Here is a 7,263-nt window from a genome sequence, read left to right as displayed (position 1 = left end):
AAATCCCACAACTCACACTAAGGCCTCAGCCTCTCTGCTCTGCTCTCCCCTCCCTGCTGCCTTACCCCGCCCAGCACCTCGTGTTCCAGCCACACCCAAGAACTGGGAAGCAGGGGTGGGGGTGGGGGGTTCGTTTTTATAAACATGTTATTTTCACCTCCATTCCAAGCCTTTGCTCATGTTGGTTCCTTTGCCTGGCCTGCCTTCCTCCTCCATCTCTTTAAACTATCACTCTCCTGGTCCTCCCCCTAACTTTCCCACCCCATACACCCACAGAAATGGCACCTCCCTCCTGCTGCTTCCACCTCACTGGTCTGTACAAACTTCAAACCCTCTTGCGTTAGGTGTGTGTGACTCTGCTCTTCTGACAGCGAGCCTCTCAAGGGCATGGATGAGTCTTACTTCCCTGCACCTGAGGCACCACCTTAGCGCCCAGCCGAGAAAGATCTGTAATTGTGGCTTTGGTTTTGAAGAGAAAACTCTAACCTCAGCTCCAGAAAGCAGGGCGTCTCTCTAGTATGTCCTATTAGTCTGCTCATTATCTGGAAGGCCCAGAAACCCAGGCTCTCACCTCAGACACACACAGTTGGTGGGGCTAAAGGCCAGCCACAGGTTCTCCGGGGTTCCTAGGGGCAGGGCAGATTGCAACAGTGTCTGCTTCCCCAGTCTTTGCAACAGTGTCTTTATTCAGTTAAGGCTGGGCCCTTGCCTAACTAGGAAATATGACCACAGCCCACAGCCGCTGACAGGGGTAGGACAGAGTTATGAGAGTGGAAGTCATGCTAGGGAGACCTGTACCCACCCTCACCAAGAGGGCTGTGGAATGACCTCTGAAGATAGTCTAGGCAAAGAGTTGTGGTCCCCTAAATTAAGGCACCTAACAACACATCACTCCAAGCACAGCTTTCCTTTTCTTATGCAGAACAATAGCCTCTATTTAACTCTGCAAATATAAATAAAACAATTATAATTTACTGAATAACCCCTCTGTCAGGCAAGCTAGGCAACCCCCACATCATCTTCACTTTAATTCTTTGGAATTAAAATAATTATCCCCATTTTTCAGATAAGGAAACCGAAACCAAAGTTCAGAAAGATTAGTGACTTTGCCAAGGTCATACAGCTAATAAGTGATTTAAGATAGTAGTACTTTAACCCCGGGCTGATTTGACTCCAAAGTCTATGATTTTTTTCTCTATAGGAAGTTGTCCCTACCCTACTCCTTAAGCCCCACTCGCAAAGGTCAAAAAATTGTGTGGGGCGCTCAAGCCAGTCCCAGGCTCAGAAAGTTCAGTTTTCAGTGAGAGGCAGTGGGTGTCAGTGGGTGTCTCTGGCCTGTCTGTCTGAGCTGAGACATTGGTCTTCTGCCTTCCTCAGACTGGAACTTACAACATTGGTTGGTGCTCTTGTTTCTCAGGCCCTTGGACTTGGACTGGAATTTATACCGCCTGCTCTCCTGGGCCTCCAGGTTGCAGACAACAGCTTGTGGGACTTCTTAGCCTCCATAATCTCATGAGCCAATTCTTTATATTAAATTTAATTGTGTGTGCATAGACACACACATTTCTCTGAAGAATGCTAACTAATGCAGAACCCTGACTAATACAGTCCAAAAAAGAATGTCTATACTAAAGCCAGAACAGAGGGAGGAACCTGTGGGATGGGTCAGGAAAGACAGTTTCAGAGGGCAATCTGACCAAGTGTTCTTTGGGAGTAGCCTCTTTAAAAGAGAAAAATCTCACAAAGAGGAGGTTTGACCAGGGGACAGGCTGGCCTCAGAGAATGGGTGCTGCCTGTAATTCAAACTTTCAACACAAGAATGGGTGCTGCATGTAATTCAAAATTCAACACAAGATTTTCCTAAAATGGACCTATCGAAGAATGGTGTCCACCCAAAACACAGTGCTGAGTCATTCCTCCATTCCCTAAATATTACACTCCTCAAGAACATTCAGTGGCTCCTCATTCAATGGTCCCAGAATAAAATCCAAATTTTTTGGAAAGGCACACCAGGTCCTCCATGATTCAGTGCCCACATCCCCTCTCTGGCCTTATCACCTATTTTCCTTCATGCTATCTATATGCCAGTCCCAAGGCTACATGCCACCTTCCCCAAATGTGGCATGCACATCCACTTAGTCAGTTCCTTCAACCTGAATGTTCTCCCCCTTGCCACCATCTCTGTCCACCCAAAACCCACATCTTCTCAGGTCATGTACTGTTCCTTGGGCTTCATTTTCAATTAATTCTTATTGCTATGCATCTCTTTCTCACACTAGACTGTAAGCCCCTTAATGGACAGAAGCTTTCTAATTCATCTCCATATCTGCAACATATACATTCATTTGTTTAATCAATGTACTTTAAATTACATGCATGCTATGTAAAGGGCACTGTGCTAGGTGCTAGGGATATGAAAACAAATAAGATATTAATAAGCCTTCAAAGACTTACCATTTAAAAGATCCCCCTCGATAGTTAAACTGCAAGATAGACTGTAACACTGTCACAAAAGAGGTAGAAAAATTGCTCTAGTTTTCAGAGGAGAGAGAAGTCCTACCTCTTCCTGGAAGAGGTAGCATCTGAGCTCAGCTTGGAAAATTACTTCAACTGGTGAAGATCCGGTGTTGAGAAAGCAGCAGAGAACACAGCATAAGTAAAATGTGTGGAGGCAGGAAATTCAAGACATGTCTGGTGAATCTTTAGCTTTAAATGCCAGACTAAGAAATATGAGGTTTTTGTTTTGTTTTGTTTTGTTGGTGGTCACTAGAAGTCACTGAGATTTTTGGAGAATGGGGAGAGATAGGGCGAAAGCAAGGTGGCTGAGAGGTTGTGGGAAAGGGGGTCACCTTATTTTTTAATAATGCACAACAAGAAGCTCAGAACATATACAACTCCAGTCAAATCTGCACAGAACGTACATTTCTCTGACACAACCTACACAACCCCACAGCCCCTCTGAACACTCACTGACAGCCTGACTTTTTCACCTTTTCCATGGTTGCAAAGCTGATGGTTTTCCTTAGTTGCAGGAACCAGGATGCAGATGGCCTCATTAGTCTCTGTCCCTGACCAGCCAGGGGCTGCCGTGTACGTGCTAAAGCAAAGGTTCCTCTCTCTGGTAAGACAGTGAGCACTTCTCATGGAAGGTTGCTTCATGTCTCAACCTCATCCATCTCTCACATGATGGGAGTGGAAGCAGAAGACTCCACCCCAACTCCTTAATTTCTTCTGGGTGTCATCTCTACTTGTCCCCTGATGCCTTCCCCTAGTCATTCTCCTCCCATCCTCTAGGCTGAGCTCATACTCAGATGCTAGATGCTGCCTCTGTTTCCCCTTTTGTCTTAGACTGTCATTCCCTCCACCGTTTATTCCTCACATGGTCCCCTAACAAAATCCACCTCAGAAACTCTAGATTGCTTTTGTTATAAACTGAATGTTTATGTCTGCCACGCCCCCTCCTCCCCAAATTCATATGTTAAAAGCTAATCCCTGATGTGACAGTATTTAGAGGTGGGGCCATTAGGGGGTGATTAAGTCATGAGGATGGAGCTTTCATGAGTGGGGTTAGTGGCCTTATAAAAGAGGCCCCAGAGAGAGATCCTTCACCTCTTCTGCTATGTGAAGACACAGTGAAAAGATTACCATCTCTTAACTTGGACCCTCACCAGACATCTGCCGGCACCTTGGTCTTGGAGTTCTCAGCCTCCGGAACCGTGAGAAATAAGTTCCTGTTGTTTATAAACTATCCAGTCTATGGTATTTTGTTATAGCAATCCAAAAGGACTGGGTATTCTTCCACATACTTCCTACCTCAAGGAAGAGCTGTGCCCTTTTCTCTCCATTCTTCCCTGAAAGGGAGTTAGGCCTCAAGCTTTCCATCACATTGATAGGTTCCAAGGCAAAGACTGCCACCAGAATATAAGTGGCTTCTAAACTGAGTGTGCCCCACATCAGTTCTTCAGAGAGAGTCCCAAGGTGTCTCCAAGCCAGACAATCCCCAGTGTAACAGAAAGTGTCCCTTATCTAGTCACAGCGGGGGACGACTATGGGAAGCTGTGGCAGCCTTTCCCTCTGACAGCTTGGGTGGCAAGGACAGTGATAGGCATGGCTTAGCAAAGATGAGTGAACAGGCTGGTGGAGAAGAGACACTGGCCTGAGGGTGGGGAAACCTAGGTTCTTGCTCCAGCTTTATCGTAGACCTCTGGGTAACATTGTGGCAGTCACATGCCTTCTGTAACCTTGGCATCCTTGACTGGAAACATGAGGGGCTCTGTTTTCCAGTTCTAACATCTAGGGAGGCTGAGTCAGTCAAGACTCCATACATACCTTTATTTTTACAATTGCTTAGGACTCAGAGGCAAAACTATTCCCAGTCCCCATTCTGGGCAGGGCTACTCCCAGAGTAGTAGAGGCAGAAAGTACAACAGGAAATTCATGCCCAGAATTCTCTTGTCCCACATATTAGTTCCAAACTGGGCCCAAAATTCCCAAGGCACTGGTGAGTGTTGAATTTGTTAATAAAAACAGCCTCACGGGGCTTTGAGAGCAGATTAGCGATAACAGAAACCCATTTCTCTCATTCCTGTGCAGATGGTTTTGAACCTTTAAACCTTACCAAATGGGGAATTACATTCCAAGCCCTAGGGCAAAAAAGAAGAATAACTTACTATAAAATTCCTAGAGGATAAAAGCAAGTGTAAGTATGAATACCTCCAGAGAAGTCTATTGGTAATTTCCCACTGGGTGTGGGAAAGGAATGGAGGTCTTAGTTGTGCAGCTGCTGACTGCAGGGCACCCCCACAGAAATGTGAGTCTGTGGATCTTGGTATTTTGTATAAACTGCTGTACACAGCCACTCCTCACAAAGCAGGTTCTGCTGGAGAGGGAGTCTCTCTTCCTGCTCAGGGGAGCGTGGTCTCAAAGGGCAGCCCCACCTCATTTTTATCGGGTACCAGAAGGGGTTTGGGCTCCACTAGGGAGCCTGGGATTCTGTTAAGAGGAGCAAAGAAAAGGTCCCCAGCATAAAGGTCCTCAAGCTGTGATGGGACCAGTGCAGACATGGAGAAGGCTCTCCCTGCCCTAAATAAAGCTCACTTGGTCCTTCATTTGTGCACAGCTTAGGGGGGCTTTCATATCTATTCTCTCAAGGCATTTTCTCCTCAACCACGTGAGATAAGGAGAGCAGGAATTTTTACCTCGGTCTTACTGGTGAGACTACCAAGCCTTAAAAAGAGTAATTGCCTCAGGCCACATAGTCTGGGTGGATTTCAAACACCCAGACTAGTTTTCTTTCCCCTATATCACTCTGCCCCTCTGTCTTTCATGAGATACTTCACAGCCTGGAAAGCAGTTAGCCCTTTGCTCCCAGGATAACAAAGGGCAAATGTGATAGACATCTTCCAGCCTCCTCCCCCAGGGCTACAGGCAGTTCCGGGCAGCTCCCCACCCGCAGGGCTGCTTCAGAGCCTGATCCAATCAGCCTCCCTCTCCCTGGCACTGGCTCCGCTAGTCTTGAACAGTGTGTGTGTGCAGGGCCAAGCTCTGCCCTTTGTACAAACACACTTGCAGTGTCAGGCCCTCTCAAAGGACATTTTAACTTAGCTCATCCTCCAGTTTTAGCCACAGAAGGATGAAAGCGTAGGAGCGGCCCCACAGCCTTAGTCCTTCTTTATCCACTGAATCAGAGGGAGACCACCTGCCTGGGCTTTGCTTACACTGCTGCAAGGGCCTCTCAGCAACCCAGTCCACAGGACAAACGTTATTCTCAGCCCTTCCAACAGCCCTTGCCTAGGGTCGGCAGCTTGGCAGTGAGGACTGGGTTGCTGAGAAAGGAAGTGAAGTGCTCTTGATTACCTTGGTGTTTCAGAGGTGGTGACTAAGGGACTGGCACCTCCCAACTAGTCTAGCGCTTTCTCATCTGTGCCAGACACCTAGACCAGCCTGGGCTCTTCCCTGTGGATGTGGCTCTCATTTCCATTTCTGACTCCTGGGGTTTTTCCAGTGTATCAGAGCCTCTTCCAACAGCCCTTGCGTAGGGTTGGCAGCTTGGCAGTGAGGCCTCATTCTGCAGGAGGTCATAGCCCTGCCATTAAAGCTACAGGATTGGCAGAAGACCACCTTAGTGGAGTGCTGTTCCATAGAGCTCCCGGCCTCAGCCTCCTCTCCAGCCCCTTCAGCAGCAGGCTCACGATGTCAACGACTCTCCCACCAAGCTCAGCTAGTTCTCAAGCAACCAAATTTCTCCTCCTCCTTTCCTAAGTGAGGCTGCCTATCAACCACAAATGGGCACAGGCTGTGAGGGCATCTCCATGGTAACTAGGGGCCACAGCTTCCTGCCTTAGGCAATGATCCAGAGCCAGCACTCTTGGCTGGGCTCCCTTGCAGACTCCAGGAAGGCTGCAGGCTCGTCAGACCCCACAGTCATCCCTGGAATTTAGGAACAGCCTAGGGAAGCAGCCAGCTGGGTTGCCCTGGAAGACTTTAGACCCCGCAGAAGTCCCTTGAAAAAAGTCCTGAAATGGAGCAGGCTGGGAAGGGCCTTCCTATGAAGCCCACCCACTCCCTCCCACATGGAATTGATTATAGGGGCAGGTTGTGGGGCTCCAGTGTTAAACTCTCCTCAGGGCAATGGGTGAAAGTTGAAAATTCTAGTGTGCTGGCTTTAGACTTTGCTCTCCCTGGTGGAGGAGAGGTGGTGGTGGTGAAGGAACTAGATTGCAATGTGTTGTGCAACAATCTCAGTTCCTTGCCACCCCCAACCCCATAAAATGGCCCCTGGGGCATTTGAGCTGGAGGGCTCTCAGTTGGGTGGGGTGTGTGTGGGGGTACTTATCAATGTGGAGTCAAAGACTCCAGAGCGACATTGTGGACAGACCTGCTTCCTTGTGGGTTCTCCTGAGGGAAGCAGGGGGCTGGCAGGTCACTTCGGGACTGGAGGTGGAGCTGCCCTCACTGCCACAATCTCTAGAACTGGGAAGATCTCTTCAGAGAGATTTTGTTTCCAGGAGAAAAACAAATCAGAATGCAAAGTGGAACTGCCTGGTTTCTCCCACTCCTCTTCTCAGCTTTCCAACAGCACTTGGCGGCAGAGGGCTGGAGTAAGCCTAACATTTCATTGTAAAAATATCGTACCAGGAGAGGATTCTCAGCCTTCCCTGTTCCCCAGGGTATTCCTTTTCCTGTTCAACTTCTTTCCCCAAACTTTGTTGGAAGTTCAGTCTTTGCTCAACTTTGTTCGTTGGGCCTTTGTGATATAAAATC

This window comes from Pteropus alecto, unplaced genomic scaffold (genome assembly GCF_000325575.1).
Source record: "Pteropus alecto unplaced genomic scaffold, ASM32557v1 scaffold71, whole genome shotgun sequence".
Lineage (NCBI taxonomy): Eukaryota > Metazoa > Chordata > Mammalia > Chiroptera > Pteropodidae > Pteropus > Pteropus alecto.
Note: the sequence above shows the minus strand (reverse complement) of the source record.